This window comes from Canis lupus, chromosome 6 (genome assembly GCF_048164855.1).
Source record: "Canis lupus baileyi chromosome 6, mCanLup2.hap1, whole genome shotgun sequence".
Taxonomy (NCBI): Eukaryota; Metazoa; Chordata; class Mammalia; order Carnivora; family Canidae; genus Canis; species Canis lupus.
In genome coordinates, this window is record NC_132843.1 from 43,730,475 (window position 1) to 43,749,100 (window position 18,626).

The 18,626-nt window shown below is 43.7% G+C and overlaps 1 long non-coding RNA gene across 6 annotated transcripts in view; it reads left to right on the top strand.

The window, feature by feature from the left end:
- The first annotated feature begins 728 nt into the window (after nt 1-728).
- The window catches only part of LOC140635499 (uncharacterized), a 29,918-nt gene continuing 12,020 nt past the window's right edge, over nt 729-18,626 (top strand). Inside the window, exons 1-11 of one of the 6 annotated variants that reach the window (XR_012032817.1) lie at nt 729-870; nt 2,889-3,087; nt 4,028-4,089; nt 4,944-5,087; nt 5,218-5,449; nt 6,063-6,150; nt 9,710-10,968; nt 13,816-13,927; nt 14,408-14,485; nt 15,236-15,337; nt 17,159-17,508. This is a non-coding gene — a long non-coding RNA (uncharacterized lncRNA). Of the gene's footprint in view, nt 875-2,888; nt 3,088-4,027; nt 4,090-4,943; nt 5,088-5,217; nt 5,450-6,062; nt 6,151-9,255; nt 9,635-9,709; nt 10,969-13,815; nt 13,928-14,407; nt 14,486-15,235; nt 15,338-17,158; nt 17,509-18,626 lie in introns of those variants that run through there. The other 5 variants (XR_012032814.1, XR_012032815.1, XR_012032818.1 and 2 more) reach the window with 5 other exon arrangements.

Genomic DNA, 18,626 nt, shown 5'->3' on the forward strand with positions numbered 1-18,626 from the left:
TCCTTTTAATCGCACTCACACAAATTATGCTAATTTATACTTAATGGACCAAATTTTATTTGTTTGTTTTTTGATTTTCAACAGCATTGAAAGTGAGCTGGCATAGTGCTTTGAATGGTTTCTTTTGTAAATAATGACGACACAACGTTCCTCCGTGACTATTTCCTTTAAAGTTAGTTAGTTTTCACATTGATAAAACAGGAAACTCTGCTAACTTTGGGCCTCTACTTTAATTTTCCAGTGCCTGCCCGTGACTATACTCATGTGACTACATTTAAGCCCCCTAAATCTCAGGTTTTTAATCTGATTTTTAACACTGACTTATTGCATAAACCTGCAAAAATTACTGTCTTGTATTATTTCCATTTCCCCTTATGTAAAAGAGTTAACAATATAGCTGCCACAGAACATATGGTGAAATTCCACCAAGAAACCACAGCAATCTGTTACTTTGGAGAGGGGAGGACCTCCATAAATAATGGGTCACACCAGTATTCCCCTACCAGTTCTCCAATACGCCCACAATTCTGATACACAGATTTCTGCCTTGCTCTAGAGTTTCAGACTTTCTTCTTTTATGAAGTAACCATTCCCTGTGAAGTTTAGTCCCATGCTACTCATTTTCTCTGTGTCTCCACTTCCTAAAGAAAGGTGTGGAACTGATCCAACTCCCGAATTCTAGGAATTGCTATAAACCAAGATATGTTTAAAGAAAACTTGATGAATCATAATGCTACCCCACCCCCACCAGACTGTGGAATGTTAGCTTTGAAAGGAATACAGAGAACATCCAATCCAAACCCTGCAGTGAGAAAACTGAGCTTGGGGGAGCTTCAGGAATCTGGAGATTTGGCTAAAGTGACAAAACTAGTAGGTAACAGATCCATATATTTATAATTTCAAAAGCGTGCCTATTGATATTTATTTCATTTTCCTCAGTTTTTTTTTAAAGTATATTAAGACTAATATATCCTGGTTAAACTTTTGAAGACTCAAACCACAACGATAGTAAACTGTTGTGACTCACTTATTTATCAAAGAATAACTACTAAGGCTCCTTTAAGAATGGTTTCTAAAGGGGATCCCTGGGTGGCTCAGCAGTTCAGGGCCTGCTTTTGGCCAGGGGTGTGATCCTGGAGTCTCAGGATCTCTAGTCCCATGTCGGGCTCCCTGCATGGAGCCTGCTTCTCCCTCTGCCTGTCTCTGCCATTCTCTCTCTCTCTCTCTCTCATGAATAAATAAAATCTTAAAAAAAAAAAAAAAAGAATGGTTTCTAAGGAATGGTCCACTCAGAGGTGATACTCAACACATTTAACAACAGTACATCAAAGACATTGCCCCACGATTGGTGTGTCTGTCCTGGTTCAACCAGCTGCACATAAGCCTGAATTTATTACTCAAAAATGGACACTTCCCATGCTAGAAATAAAGAAATAATCCTGAGAGGTGGTTGCAACACAATGAAAATATAACCATACCTAGTAATGCTACAAGGTTTTCATTATCACCTTTGTTGAATATGCTCTGTTCTTTCTCAAAAATTTTAAAAAGAAACGAAGGATTTTTTCTTTCCCACATGATATTTCTGGTGGACTAATCATTAGGTTTAACTACTGGTAACAGTAACAGAACCAAAGTCCAGGAACTGGAAAAATCAATTGCCTCAAATTAGAATTTTTAATGTTACAAGATAAACTCTGGCTGTTGTTATCATGTATATGATTTGTAGAGTTGTTAGGTGGGTTTGGGGAGTGAGGACATAATCTGCTTTATTAGCAATCTGGAGGAGGGGCTAACTGTGTGTTTGCTGATTTACTTCATAAACAATAATGATGCATTTTTTCCCAAAGTCAATATGGAAATACACCACAGTGCTTGCTTTACTGAACAAGTCTGAATTTGTGGCAGGAATACATTCAGTTTTCCTGTGTTTCTCTGCTATTTGGAAGAACCAGATGGAGTGTTCTCTTAATCCTTTGCTCCCAGCTAGAAGAAATTTTTAAAAATCATGAAATATTAGTGTATTTTTTCACACAACAAAAAAAAATCCCTCCCGCAGCATTCCTGAAAATTTTTGATCCAGCTGCTTCTTGAATACTTTCAGTGATGGGGAGTTCATTGGTTAATGACGTTGCCTGTTACTTATGAACTGGTTGTATAAAGGTCTGTGTTAACACTTCACTGGCATTTCTGAAAATGTAGTCTCTGAACCAGCAGTGTCAGCATTACTTGGGAACTTGTTAGAAATACAAATTCTCAGGGCACCTGAGTGGCTCAGTCAGTTAAGCATCTGTCTTCAGCTCAGGTCATGTTCTCAGGATTCTGGGTCCCTGCTCAGCAGGAAGTCTGATTCTCCCTCTGTCCCTCCCACCTGCTCATGAACACGCTCACTCTCTCTCAAATAAACAAATAAAACCTAAAAAAGGAAAAGGAAATACAAATTCCCAGATCTCTACCCCAGATTGACTGAATCAAAAATTCTAAGAATAGTGTCCAGCCCTGTTTTAACAAGTGCCCTCTCCACCCAGGTAATTTTTTTGCATGCTCAAGTTTGAGAACCATTGTCCTATATACAACCCCATGCAATAGAATTAGCAAAGACATTGTATTATGTATGATTTGTTGGGTTGGAGACATTAGAAATGTAACTTTATATTTAGCGTTAGCATACAAAGAAAATATCCTAGTTTAAGAGGCTCTGGATAATGGGGTACCTTGTAGATAGATCAAGGAGGTTGATTGGACCTGAGGGACCTTCTGGAAGTGGAAAGAAGACAAGGAAGGTCTCCCTCTCCTTGCCTAATCACTAATGCTACACTGGCTTCCCACTCCTGTCAGCCCATACTTTGCTCATTTCTGGCTCTGCTTGATTTTATCTTTTTCTACAGATGGACTTCCACTCATGATGGAAAAGATGGCCACCTGTCCCACCCTCTCACTCACCCACATACCTTCATACGCCTGTGGCATCTGACTCCAGAGGCAACATAGTTCCTTCTTAGGCTGCCAATCAAGCTATCCCAGGGAAGGACTCCCAGGACCCAAGAAAGATGTTGGGAAATCTTGCAGGGCAGACAAATAACAATGGTAACTGTAGTCTATTACATAAACTATTGTCAATTTTACTTCGTGAAAAGGAAGTTTAGAAAAACCAGTCACCTTGCCCATATCATTCAAGTCAGTGAAAATCAAAACAAAAAATATTTTAAAGTAATAATATTTAAAACTATAATATAGTCACTCATCTACTGAAGACCTTCCTAGAAAAATTCAGTTTGGGTTTTAAGTCAACATGTTTGTACTGAACTTTCTTCCCCCATGGAAAAAAAACAGTTTTATAAAAATAGCTTCATGAACTTGCAGTAAAACAATGGTGAAAGAAATATAATTTTTCCTATTGCAGACAGACGGTTGAGATTTTTTTGCATTTATGTCATTCAAAAATGATTGTTACAAACTTCCAACTTGGCAGGAATGCACTCCCAATGGAGGAAGGGGAAAAAAATCAAGCCAATCTAAAGTCATAAAGATTTAAATAATGTATGTAAGAACAAGTACAAAATAGAACAGTTTATGGCCTTTTCTAGAACTTTGACTTAAGGCTTCCTGATTCAAAAAATTGTAATTTAGGGATCTGACTTTAGCAAAATGATCACTTTGTCTTTTGATAGACCTTCTAGCTAAATCTAGAAGAAATGATAGTCATGAAGCATATGGGTAAGGAATCTATGTGATCAAAGTACAAGAAATTCCACAGGTTTTCATAGCAATACTCAATCTCTTCAGCCTTAAGTAAGTCTTCCCATTTTTCCTTCAAGTGGTATATGATAGCATAACACATTATAATTTATATTTTCAGGATCTATTATTTAAACTATTTTAAATGTGCTATATAGCTGAATCGATATAAGAACTGTTACTCTAGAATTTCCTGATTCTTGAATGTCTAAGTTCATACTATTGTATTATGCCATTTAAGGACAGTTTCTAGAGAACAAGCACCACCTGCTAAGTTTTGTCTTTGCAGCTGTTTCCTGCTACCAGTTGAACCAACATGGCTCTCTGAGACAGCCTGAGACAAGAGTTTGTGTAAGCAGAGTCGAATGAATGTGGCACGAAATAGAGTGTGAGATGGAAGCTCTTATTAATATTTGAAGAAGGCTCTATGTGATGTTGTTGTGTTTTAAATCTTTTTTTTTTTTTTATGATAGTCACAGAGAGAGAGAGAGAGGGAGGCAAAGACATAGGCAGAGGGAGAAGCAGGCTCCATGCACCGGGAGCCTGATGTGGGATTCGATCCCAGGTCTCCAGGATCATGCCCTGGGCCAAAGGCAGGCACCAAACCACTGCACCACCCAGGGATCCCCTGTTTTAAATCTTAAAATCATTATTGCCTCCTCCTACAAATTTCCGTCAGACAATCAAGCTGGACCAAGGCTTGCTGTGTAAGCGAAGAAACATCAGTGCTCTTCCATAAAGGTCAAACTTTGGTAAAATATGAGCTATTTTTCCATGGCCACTTGCAATAAATGTGGAATCTGAAACTATGTGAAACAGAGGGATTAGACTTGGTTTACCCTTACTCACACTCCCATCTTAGTAGATAATTGATAAAAATAAAATCAGAGAGAGTCATTGTGTTCTCTATTTCCGACACCAAATAAACCCAACCGTACCATTTTGCCACAAGAAGAACGTGTGAGAAATGCTGAATTAAAGACTGATATCCTCAGTATAAATATTCCAAAAGGCATCTGGTTCTATTCTTACTTGTCACTTTCAACTGGAATTCAAAACTGCCAACATTCTAGAACCGGTCCCTATTTTAGCAGGAACATACGCCTCCAGTTGGGGTCAGAATCTTGTATTAGGATGGTTTTTCTTTGTGGTCTCTTGTATGCTGGTTCTGTGTATTAACTTTCTTCTCTCTTCTAAATTCCCAGCGAGTGAGGGCTAATGTATATGATGATCATTTTGATGATGAGTGTGATGTTAATGATGATGACGATGGTTTCACAATCATCCAGGAGCATTTGCATCTAGACAGCCTCTATACTAAGTACAGTCTGCTCTGCTCCAGCGTCTAGGTATGTAATGCAAATTAGCTCATACATGAATGGAAACAGGAATATCTATATAACTGAGATTGCTTTGATTCATATGTGATTTTCATGTCAATATTTTGTAGCTCAGGACACACATGCTAATATTTTACAGTTCAATGCACACTATTCAATAAGCATTAAGAAACCACCGGAAGTCATGAAGTAATCCAGTGCTGAACAAGGTGCCCATTCACCCCACTGTCTCCCTCTTGGCTCTGTCTGGGAAGCACTCACTGGGAAATTTTCCTGGATCTTGGTGCAATTCACCCTCATATCCGTAACTTGGCAGCATCTACTCTTACTCATACCCTCTTCCATCAAGCAGCCATCACCTTTTCTTAAAGGCAAGTCTTACATTTACTTAGCATTTTTTTAAAGATTTATTTATGTAGTTTAGAGAAGGAGAGAGGGTGCAAGTGAGGGGGGCAGGGCAGGGGGAGAGATAGGGAGGGAGAGAAGGGTAAGCAGATTCCACACTGAGCGTGGAGCCCAATCTGGGGCTTGATCTCACGACCCTGAGATCAAGGCCTGAACCAAAATCATGAGTCAGGAGCTTAACTGCCTGAGCCCACCCAGATACCCCTACTTAGTATTTTTTTAGAAGTGTAACCTGAGGGCATTTTATTGGGATGGGAATTGTTATCATCAGTGGTTTGGTGACAAAATTACGTAGGTTTTGGGCCACCTGTCCCAATCCTGCCCTTTCCATAAACTCTTATATTTGGTGGTCAAGTATGCAGAATGAGTGGTTTGTTGTTTCTGCACACAGTGAAGAAACGCTCATTCTTTGCCCATATAGTCCTATTCAGCGCTTGCCACTGTTGTAAAACATATAGGTATTATTTCCATTAGCTGATGAAAGGGTGCCAAGGCTCAGAGAACTTAAGTAACTTGATCAAAATCTCCCGGTTAATGAGAAGGCAAGATGACGTTGAGTCATTATGTACACCCTATTAGTTCCCTGGCTTCTGTCCAGTCTTACATGGGACCATGGAGAAGGCCCGGGCGGTGAGCCGCAGACTCCCTGCAAGAGGGTCATGGCGAGGTAGGACCACTGACCTGCCCTGATGTTCTGCAGGAGTGATATTACTTCCTCTTCATTTCTTGTGGAAGATAGGCCCCCAACGCTTTTTTTGTTTGTTTGTTTTGGTTTGGTTTGGTTCCAGAAAAAGGCTCCATAAAAATAAATTAAATATGTGGGTCAGCTGTAGCAAGCTCCTAGTAACATCACATGATGGGGGCTGTGGATCTGGGCAGCGGGAAAGAGCCAGGCAGAGCCTGACCCAGCCCTGGCTTCGCGCTGCAGTGATACAGCACATTCCAGGAGAAGAAAATAGGAGGTTGAGGATTCAAATAAAAAATAATCCCAGAAGGGATTTTCTGTCGTCCATTGGCTTCCTTTTAGAAATTGAATGTGATTTGAGGGAAGTACTACTGTTCTTCTCACAGATGAAAGCCATGCCTTTTTAAACAAAATTGTCTTGCACAGCATGATCCTGTTTTTATTAAAATAGAATACATGCACACAAAACCTTTGGACAGTAAACATCGACATTATAATGCAATTACTCTCTGGATGGTACAATTGTGGGTTGGGTCCCCCCCTCCCACCCGCTAATTTGTATTTTACAAGATGTCTAAAATACTTCTCCCAAAGCAGAGTGATAAAAGTCACTTATGAAAACAAATTATCAGGATAATTTGGGGATTTTCTTTCCCATAAACAATTGATTTTGTATTGGGAAAGGCATTCATGATTTTTTTTTTTTTTGAGGGGGATCAGTCTTTTGGTATCACTCAGCTTTGCTGTTCTTCCTATACATGTCGCAGACTCATTGATTCTTTTGTTCTATTCATTCGTGTCAGCTTTTTACAGACTGGCTTCTCCCTCTTTCCCAAGCTCACCTGCTTTCCAGGATCCCCACCCACCCCTGCACTGCTGCTCTTCCCTGCTCCTCCTTCTCCCTGCCTTTCCTTGGGCATCCCTGCTTCCTGGGGACCCCGCCACCCCAGTGCTGACTCAGGTATCCTCTTCAGACCTGGCCAGCACACACCCCTGTTGGTGCACTCCTATTATTTTATGCATCTTCCCCCCACTTGTCTGTCTGAACAATAGCAGCGGCTACTTGCCCATTTCTAAGGAAACCATGTCATTTCCAACAACTAGAAAGTTATGCCCAACACAACAAATTTGTATTTCTGAGGTTTTTCTGTTGCCTCTCACTCATTTGCTCCTTAATTGCAGCAGCAGTATAGTCATCCCTAAAAATCAGCAGGCACCCTCAGTAAACACATGAAAGGTTATTATGGACTACCCTCTCAGTGCCTTTTCCTTATATTGTCTGTTACAGGTAAATTACAATAATAGCAGGACCTAATCTCCCTAGTAGTTTTATAACCTCTGTGGAAGGTGGCTGTAATCGTCAGAGCTTGTCTGCAACGACATCTTATTCCAGCCACAAGTCCTTGCGGTGTTGACGATTTCGTCCTTTGACGCACGGATTTGATTAGGACATTCAAAATCTGCATTAATTCCTGCTCTCTGAATCAAAATGAGCATAACGTCATTAATCTAACAGCTCAGAGTGATATCCTGCCTCCGTGGATGATCAAAATGGTCAAGGTCCCTGTGGGCTGTGTTGTCACAGAAGGAAAAAAGAGTTAACACAGCCCTGTGGCAAGACAGGGACTGCCTTGTAAAAGCAAACTGGTCCTGCTTTTCCTTTACTGATGACAGAAAGAGCACATTCACCACATCCATAGCTGCACTCCAAGTGCCAGACACTATGTAATACATCACAGTAAAGATGTAATATCTGATACAACAGGTGCAACTGAGTAGACCCAGTCACGGCCTGCCTTGGTCCATCTGGTTTCCACAAGGACCATACAGGTGGATTGGATGGGGTATGATCAAAGCCACTTCCTCTGCATCCCTCGGCCTAGCTGCACAGTTCTTCTTAGGATACATAATTGCTTCTGTTTACTACCTTGGCTGGAGGAGGGCAGTTTTAAGGACCCTTCCTACCAGAGCTCTAACTCCATAAATCAGAATTTCAGTGTAAGGATTCTGCTTGCTGTTATGTATATGCATCCAAATTATGCACTTGGGGACTGGGGTAGTAGCCACAGGTGGGTCTGCAGACTCGCTAGACCCACTGTCAGATGGGTTTATGCAGGATTCCGTTTATCGCCTGGCTTCCATAAGTTTCTACCAAGACCAGGGGATTGTCATGGTATTTTGAGTCCCTTATATCCAATACCCCCCAGAGGCTTGGTAATTTCCCTTTTCCCTCTCTATACTGATTCTGGCATATGACCACGGGTCATGGAAGAATGAGGGAGTTCTTCCATGAGGAAGAATTGGTGGAAACGATGTCTATTCCAGTAGCAGCATCATAGGCTCCTTTCTCAAGTGGACCCAGTCTCTCCTTCAGTCAGTGACCTCTGTGAGTAGAACTAGCTCAGACCTGGAAACTGGACAAGAGGTCATGATTTTCCGCTTCTTCAATTGATGTTAGCCTTCTGCTCACCAAGCTCTCAAGTATTTCTGGTTATGTAAGCGAAGAAGCATTTCAATCAGCCACCCATCTATCTTGCCTCTCTAGAATCACTATGGTCTATTTATTAGCCATTGCCACAAAACTCCGAGAGGAGGCATCTGTTCTAGGCTCTCACCTTGCTGCCTGATCCTGTTATATCCACCCTGCCCTTGTCTGTTAAGTGCCACGCCTGGGCTCTGCTATTCCAGAATCCTCTCACCTCCATTCATACTGGAGAGCCCAGTTCTACTCCTGCCCTGTGGGGCATAACCATCACTGGACTTTCCAAAGACACCGGTGCCCCTCGTTAGCACATCCTTATTGCTTTAGTGGAGGGGATGTTCTATGGACTGCATGCTCATGGATGGGTTCTCCGTATCATATAATAAATCCATTCCTGTATTTCTATCTCCTTGAGCTTTCTAACCCCATTCTCAAGACTCTGAAAGATAGTTCCAGCATCTCTCCCTCATTTACTGCTGGTCACCAATATGTTCAATATTTATACAGAGCAATCCCCGCACATTAACAACTGATTCAGATGAAACTTCTAATCATAGAACACTGTCAGGTCAACTAATTCTCCCCTCTTTCCCCATCACCCCCAGCTTTAGATCCTGCCCTCCTAGCCCAGTTCCATCAAGATCTGCCTCCAGCTATGCCTTCCCATTTCCTGCCAGTGACTATTAGCCAGATCTTGTGGCAACAAAAGGAAGCAGGAGGAGATCCAGAGGAGGACATTCATCTGTGAGGCAAGAGCCTCAAGTAAGGTCTCTGAAGAGTCTCCAGGAGAGGCTCCCCTCCTCCAACATGGGATTTTGAGCTACTTCCACCAACCTGGAAACCTCAAGGGAATCGGGGGGCCAAATTTCTCTAGTTCATCCAAACCGGTGTTCCCTTTTCATTTTCCAGGGGCTCTGACTCTGGCATTTACTCTCTGTTGTGGCTCTGTATCTTTATAATTAAATCCCTTTTCCAGTACCACCATGGAGGCTTTCTGGCTTTCCCTGAATGTCTTAAGTGGATATTTGATTAATCTAAGCCTGTCACTTTCCTTTTCAGGACTTCTGATGCTGTTAACAAGATTCGGCCAACTGCACACCCACATAATATGCATTGTTCCCATACCATTTGGGTGCCATTACTGTGGCATACGAGTGTTCCAGTGATCCCACCTGCTCCTGGTGAAATTCTTCATGATTAGGATGCTGCTGCAAGCCAGGGACTGCTGTCCTCCCACTTAACACCAGAGGCCCTTGACTGGTGAAAGATCCCCTCTGAATGGGAGTTCTGGTTCCAACTGTCTTTGCCTGGGTTTCCCTAAAAAGTCCAGCCCAGGAAGAGAGTTTGCTCACAGGTAGTTTATTTTGGAAAATGATCCCAAGGAGCAGGAATAAGACTGGGAAGAGTAAAACAGGGAAGGAGGAAAAACAATCTGCAGGTGTGTTATAAAGCTGGCCATTTGGCTCAGGATTGAGCAACTCTTGAAGGGGCCCATGTAAAATGCTCCTCAAACCTGTCCACCTGAGCATCTCCCATTGGGTCAGGGACTTCCACAGGCAATGAAACTCCCTGCCAGGTTTGCACAACCATTGTGTCAGGATGGCTGAATGGGTTCCTACAGACATCCCACAGGGCAGAAAGTGCTAGAAGTTGAGAGGTATGTGGTAGGGCTGAGGTGAGCTGCTGTCAGGTTGCACCTGCACATTGCCAAGGATGTTCTCACTGATCGGGATGCAAGCCAGCCCCACTGAACCCCACACAACATCAGTTATGTTAACGGCCAGAATATAAAGGTGGGCTGAGGGGATGTAGGACACGCAGGATGTCTCCCATATGTTCTCTCCTAGAGCATTGCTTTACCTAATCCTCTTTGCACAAACCTCCATCCCTCTGATTCTATTTCACCTCCATCACTCTGATTCCCTTCTGGAAACAGTCCCAACAGGGATTCTTGCCCCGTCTATAAAGCTCAACACAACAACACTCTTCTTACCTCTCAGCTCTATTCACTATTCTGTGCCATTTCCTTTATAAATTATCAGATAATGACTCTTTCCTCAGCTTGTTCCTCATATTATTTAACTCTCCCTGGAAATAAATTGTAATAAATTTGCAACAATGTTTTCTTAGGTCACATCCCCTGGGACACAGACTTTGAAACAGATTTGTGTACAGGAAGTTCACTGGGGAGTGTCTTTGGGATCAGCACCAATGGAGACCCAAGGAAGTAGAAGAGCTGAGCTGGGATGTATAAAAGCGAGGCTGCAGACACAGGAGTGCTGTGCAGAGCCTGCCTTGTCCCACTTTGATGCAAAGAGGTTAGACCTTTGTATCCCCCATCCAACTATCTTTGGTTGGAAACTGGCCCCAGGGAGGGTATGTTCCTGGGCAAGGGACGAAGAGCATTTCTGGAGAGTGACTCAGCTGAGAGCCTTCAGCTGCCAACACTTCCAACAGCTGGAGAAATGGTATCTCAGTCCTGAAGGGAAGATCTGGACAGTGAGTGTATCACAGTCCACCCTTTCTGCTGCCTGCGTTATTTTCTTTGTAAAGCAAGTTCTGCAATCAGTTCCTCCAGGATTCTGGCTGTTTTTTTTTTTTTTCCTGGAAAATTTAAAAAAGGAAGAACTATAACCTGTCACCGCAGCAATGGGTCCTACGGTGCCAACAGATCATTTCCCTTCCCACCACCTGTTCTAGATTCCCCTCATCCTTGACTGATGACTCTGTTGGTCTTGGTGGCTCACTTGGTAGGGAGACCTAGACTCTCATCCCTGATAGGTCTGAGACCCTGGTTGCCATGTCCTTCTCCAGCTTTGACTATGGCATCTTATCCACTTACCATCAAATTTGGGGAAAGAAGTACACGAAATTCTCCTGGAGGTGATATGGGGGCCAAGCATATCCCTCCCCCACCCCATCCCTGGCACCATTGTGTATCAGCAGCCCTGCCTCCTCCTGATGACCACAGTCGATGACCCCTGCTGTGTCACTAATATGATACAACCCAAGGGTGACGATTCCTTTTCTCTTCTTGTCTCTTACAACAAGGAGCCCGAAGTGATTGGGCAGCAACTATAGCTTAATGTTTAATGGAACCATTGCTGTGTCTCCTAATGGAAGTGGTTTCCCCTCTAGGTACAAGACCTCTAGGTCCACAGAGTCCAGAGTTTTGAGGACAGAAAGCACAAATTCCCATTAGTCTCTGACAGTAATGATAAACACAGCCACTCCTACCACCACATTGTTTCCCAGACCCACATATTCTTCCCTCTGGGAACATAGCACACATAGTGCTAGATGATTTGGGGTATGTTCTGCAACCTGGAGGATAATGCCCCATTCTGGCTGCTTATCATCTCCAAGCCTAAGCCTCAGCAGCCCCTTCAAAGGCCATTCCACCCTGCTAGGGAGCAGGGTCCAGTTGACCCCATGGTCACTTGTCTACTTTTACACCCCTTTTGCTATAAGGTGGGTGCCTCAGATTGATAAGGCATCACATGGTTTTATATCAAACCATCTGTGATCCTTCAGAGGGTGGTGCTGGCTAACACTCTGTGGACAGGAAAGGCAAACCACATCTATGTATTGATTCCTGCCAAGATGAATTGCCACCCTTTCCAGTGTAGAAGGGGACCAGTGTTGATAACTTGCCATGAGTAGCTAACAGGTCTCCTTGAGAGATGGTACCATACTGGGGACTCAAAGTCAGCTTACGTTGCTGGTGGTTGGACATTTGGCAGTTCCAGTACCTACACCAGCTTTGGTGAGTGAGAGTCCATGCTCTCAGCTCATGTGTAGCCCTACTCCTGCCACCATGGCTATCTGTTCCTATGCCTATTATGCCATCACTGGTTTGGTTGATGATGGGCTGGCTGATAACTACCAGTTGTCATTCTTTCTACTTGGTTCTGGCACCTCTTCCTTGGTGGATATTCTCTGCTGGGCATTAATGGTAGGATTTAAAACCCATCACACTCTGGGCCACGCCCAGAGGCCCACCAACATGCCTCTTCTACAGATGTCTTCATCCTCAATCTCCTAATATTGTCAGGGAAACTAACCACCCAAAGTAGATGACTATAAGCACCATCCAGAAGTCTGCCAACTGGTAGGATTTCCTTCTTTGTCTTCCAGGGTCTCCCCCACATGGCTGTCACACAGCAGTAGTGCAGGAGGGTCCCTTTTCGTCTTGCATCCAAACTCCAAGCAGACCCTATGAATTAGCATGACCTTTTCCCTCCCAATCAACTGGTCATAGGGGCATTCCATGGTCCTTAGGTATGAGCTGAGGGAGAACCAGTGGCTGGTGACCAATGAGTAACCCAGTCCCAAATCCATTTTAGAGTTGGCTTCTTCAGATCCTTCCTGGAACCAACTCTCCTAGGTGAAGCTCCCCAAGAAGCAGACTCTTTTTTTTTTTTTAATTCAATATTTTTTTTTTTTTATTGAAGTTCCATTTGCCAACATATAGTATAACACCCAGTGCTCATCCAATCAAGTGCCCAAGAAGCAGACTCTGAGCCAGGAATTAGCATACATTAGATTGATAAATGGAGGAGTGTTATCAGGTCAAAACAGAAAGGAGACAAGGAAAGAGGACTGAGGGAGAGAGGACAGGAATTGCTCTGCAATCATGGTGAGGGCCTCAGCTGGTCCCAAAGGGAGTTCTGGGCTGGGCTGTGGGCCACCCAAGTTGAGAGTATGACTTGGGCAAAATGGCTCACTTTGACTAATGGCAACTCACAGAAAATCATTCAAATCAGAGCAGCCAGTGCTCCTGACAACTGGGAGAATGAGTGCCTCAGTCTGAAAAAGGCCCACAGACACCACATCGTAGCATCACTGTGTAAGGCCACATCTCTTTCAGGAGAAAAGATCTAATCAGTACATAACTTTATTATAAGGGAGGGGACTTAGCCCAGAGACATTAGGACCAGCAATATCAGCAATGTTAATAATGTGGTTATTAACCATATGAAGCTAATGGCTTCATGTAATTCCAAGGTTGAAAGAGCAAAAATATATTTTCTCCCACCCCCAAATGTCCCTGTGGTATTTTGCATATCCTTCCCTGTAAGAGGGGTATGGTGGAGAAACAAAGATTCTGTCTTCTATATTTCCTATAAAAAATTTTAAATATTTTATTTATTTATTCATGACAGACAGACAGAGACAGAGAGACAGAAACATTGGCAGAAGGAGAAGCACGCTCCCTGCAGGGAGCCTGATGCAGGACTCGATTCCAGAACTCCATGATCACGACCTGGGCTGAAGGTAGACACTCAACCACTGAGCCACCCAGGTGCCCCTCCTATAAACTTTAAATATCACTCATCTGTAAAGATGAGACTTTAAGTCTGTCCAAGTGTTGAAACTGACCCTTTAAAAGCTTATTTTCCAACAAAGTTGGGGATAGTCTAGCCTTTCTAAAACATTCTTCTCTGAATGAGTGCCACTGTTTTCACACCTGTGCACCTTTGCAAATTCACTCTTTTGCCAGAATGTCTTTTCTTACCCTTTGTCATCCTCCAGAATTCTTTAAAACCTTCATCAAGTATTCATATGTTCATAGGATTGCCAGATTTCATAAATAGAAATACAGGACACATAAATAAATTTAAAATTCCAATCAACAAGAAATAATTTTTTAGTATAAGTATGTCCAAATAGTCCATGAGATGTACTGATACTAAACAATTAATATGTCATTTGTTTGAAGTTCAAAAGTAACTGGACATCCAATATTTTATCTAGCAAACCTGTTCATCCTCCAAGTATTTGTGGAATATCTACCACATGTCAGAAAGGATTCTAAGCATCAGGAATATAGCAGTGAGTAAAATAACTCAAATTCCTGCTTTCATAAAGTTTATATTCTAGTGGAGGGAATTAAGCCATAATCAGATCCACAGGTAAATATACATAGAATTGTTAAAGCATAAACAAATGTCATAAGAAGAATACAGGGGAGGACGGTGTAATGGGGAATTCTAGGGTTGCAAGTAAGACAGTACTGTTTTATAAAAGTTCTCCCTCATTCCATGAGCCCTGAAAGAAGTGAAAAAGAAAGCCGTGAGATTTGGTGGGGGTGTACATTCTAAAGGGAGTGAACGTCCAATACCAGTGCTGGAAGTAGAGGCGTGCTTGGCTTCTTTGAAGGACAGCAAGGAGACCACTGCGGCTGGAAGTACAGTGGTCAAGAATGGGCTGCTCAGAATGAGGTCAAAGGGGCATTTTCAGCTTTTTGGCCGCGGAGAGGTTTGGCATCTAGAGATGCAGCAGACACTTGGCAGGATCTCACATTTCAAACAGAGCACATGTTGCATTAATAAATATTTGTTAAGGGGCGCCTGGGTGGCTCAGTGGGTTAAGTGTCTGCCTTTAGCTCAGATCATGATCTCAGGGTCTTTGGATAGAGCCCCACGTTGGACTCCCTGCTCAGCAGGGAACCTGCTTCTCTCTCTCCCTCTGCCCCTGCTTCTGCATAGTCTCTCAAATAAATGAATAAAATCTTTAAAGTAAATAAATAAATGTTAAATAAATGGCTTCTACATTGAGAATCAATCCTTCTTTCTGGGACAGGGAGCCAGGGAAGAAACAAGGAGATCAACAAGGAGGCCAATAAGACAACCCAGGAGAGGGGGGGATGAAAGGATTAGGACTCTAGTCATCGTGGTAGAGATGGTAAGTGCTTGGAGCCTGAGCGTACCATGAAGATACAGCTGACAGGATATGCTGATGGATTTAGACATAGAGTGTGGGTAAAAGAGGGGAGGCTGGAGTCTCTAAAGAGATAGACTTGCCATTTACAGAGGCGGGAAAACCCACAAGAGTAGCAGGTGTGATGGTATGTCACTGGGGCAGAGGCAGCAAGCTGAAGTGCAGCCTGAGACTTGTTATTTGATATGCCTGTTACCCATCCAAGTGGAGATGTGAAGGCAATGGCTGGGGTTCAAAAGGGAGACGCAGGGGTGCCTGGGTGGCACTGTCAGTTGAGTGTCCAACTCTTTGACTTTGGCTCAGGTCGTGATCTCAGGGTCATGAGATGGAGCCCTGCATTGGGCTCCACGGTCTGCACAGAGTCTGCTGGAGATTCTCTCCCTCTCCCTCTCTCCTTTCCTGCTTGTGCTCTCTCTATCTCTTAAATAAATAAATCTTTTTAAAGGAGGGAGGGGGAGGAAACAAATTTGGGAACAGTGAGCATACTAAAAGCATGGGTCTGGATGAGATCCCCGAGGAGTAGGAGTAAATGGAGAAGAGTTCTAAAGACTGAGCCCTGGGTCTCCAGGCTGTCTAGAGGTTGGAGAGACAAGTGGAAACAAAGAGTCACCAGTTGAGCCAGAGGAGAACCGAGAAAGAGTGTCCCAGAAACCAAAGCAAAACAGCGTTTCAAGGAAGATGGTGTGATCGTTGTGTCAAACGCTTCTGGAAAGTGAACTTAGTTGGCGCCTGACCATTGAGTTTGGCGCTGACCTCTCCACGAGAGCTATTTCAGTAAGACAGTGGAAAAGAAAGCTGGACTGGAGTGGGTTCAAGAGGAATGCAAGGAGATAAAAGGAGTTCTGCTGCAATATGGGGATGATGCCAAATCCGAGATGAGAAATAATTGTGTTGGAGCTGAGGGAAGCCAGGTCTGGAGTGCTGTCGTCCAACAGGGGACAGAGATCGGGAGCTGGCACATGAAAGGAGAGGTTGGCTTATGACAGTTCCCTGGGAGTCCCAGAGGGGAGTGGGAGAGCCTGTGTGGGGAGCAGGGCAGGATGTGGCATGTGGGAGCCTTCTGCTGACAGCCCATCTCCCGACATCAGAAGCAGGGTGGGGTGCGGAGGGGGGAGATGTGTTAGCTGGGGAGGGGGGCAGAGGGTGGGTGCAGGGACTACACCTGTGCAGGAGGAGGGCCAGGCAGCATCAGCGCTGATTGAGATCAGTGGTTCTGTGTTTAAATGTGGTTGTATGTCTCCTCCGGTCACACTCAGCTGTCCAAGCACAGACAAGGTGTAGGCAGACAATCGGATATAAGCAGGGGTGGAATTTTGGCAGGCAAAGACATGAAAGCAAGAGAGAGGCTAGGGTGTGTTTACGACGATTGCCCAAGAATCTAAATTGGGTGAGGAGGCAGGCGAGGCCATTGGGGATGAAGGACAGTGCACAGGTGGTGAGGCCGGTAGATTCAAGGACCCAGGGGGACTGGAGGATTGCGAGCATCAGGCCCTAGAGAGTGTACTGGAAAAATAGAAAGTGGTGGACAGAGCACGAGTCTGGAAAGCAAACGTTCCAGAGGACCTGCAGTCATTAGTAATGTCGGGGTACATTCTGGTGAAGGGAATGAGTTGCGGAGGTAGGATAGAGTCCCTGGAAGAAAGGGAGAGTCTGTGTGTCTAAGGAAATGGCTGGGAATGGTAGGTTCCCAGGAATGAGTGAGCCAGTGTCTTGGGTCCCTATTACTACTATGACAGATCACCACAAACCTAGTAACTACAAACAATATGATTTATTGTCTTACAGTTTCAGAGATTAGGAGTCTTACTGGTCTTTGGTCAGGAGGTCCCAGGGCTGGTTCTTTCTGGAAGCTCAAGGGCAGAACCCAACCTGCTTCTCTCACATCTCGGTCGGACTCGGACCCTCCTTCCTCTCTCCTGTGAGGACTCTGAGACTACATTGGACCCATCCAGATAATCCCTCCTCTCTCAAGATCTTTAACTGAATCCCATTTGCAAAAGTACCTTTTGCCTAGGAGCTTGGATAGCTCAGTGGTTGAGTGTCTGCCTTTGGCTCAGGTTGTGATCCCGTGGTCCTGGGATCGAGTCCCACATCAGGTTCTCTGTGGGAAGCCTGCTTCTTCCTCTGCCTATGTCTCTGTGTCTCTCCTGAATGAATAAATAAAATAAAATAAAAAGTCCCTTTTGCTACTTACATAGTCACCTGTACTGGAGATGAGACACAGACATTATTGGGGGACTGTTACTCAGCCTACCATACCAGCTACATATTTTTTCCTCTTTGAAGACTTCTCTGATTCTGGTCTTTCCGCCCCACCCCAGGTTGGGTTGATAAGAATTCTTGTACCTTCTTAGAACATTCCTGTATCAGAGGATATGCATTCTTCATTGGAGTATTTACTGTGTTAAGTTCTGAGTTAGTTACTGTTAACATAAACAGGACACAGCATCTTGAGAGTCCTCCCTCTAATTGCCAATGTCGGCTTATCCCTCTATCTCCCCAGGTAGATACCGTGGATCACGCCAGGACAGGAACCACTCACACTCATGTCCCTGTGCTTGGCGCCTGCCATGGCACCTGCCATATGATATGTACTCAGTGGATATTTTCAAATGATTAGATGAGCTCTGGTTACATTTAGTAACAGAAGTGCCTTCTCTAAGTGAACACATGCACATGAAAAAGACACTACTCTCATAACCCTAAGCCAGCTTCCCGACAACGCCTGTGCCTTAACATACACACAGATCATTTTACTAATCTGTATGCTAATCCCTCAGATGTCTGGAACCAACTGCTGGTCTCTTGAACACTGTGTATTTTTACATATCCACCAGCTAACATCGTAACTTAGGAGCTCTTGGACATCAACATTTACTGTGGTTTTGCCAAGCATGCTCTTTTAGGATGTTTAGATTGGGTCATATCTGCAGGGAAGTTGCTGGATTTAAGAAGGAAAAATATCATCTGTCTTCTGTTGAACCACAACAATTGAACACAAGTAAGAATCCATCAGCAGTCAGACGAGAAATGGATCCCTCAAAAAGCAGCCTGGTAAAGTAATAAATGATATTAGACACAAAAATTACCTGCCAACACTTAGGAAATTCATGTCCATTTATAATTGTTACCTCAAAGAACCTGTTGGGAGCAGATTCCAAGGAAGACTTTGGTATCTACAGTTAACGGATAATGGTGAAATTAGATACTGGGACAGAGTCCATTGCAAATCTTTTGTCAATGGAATTATCAA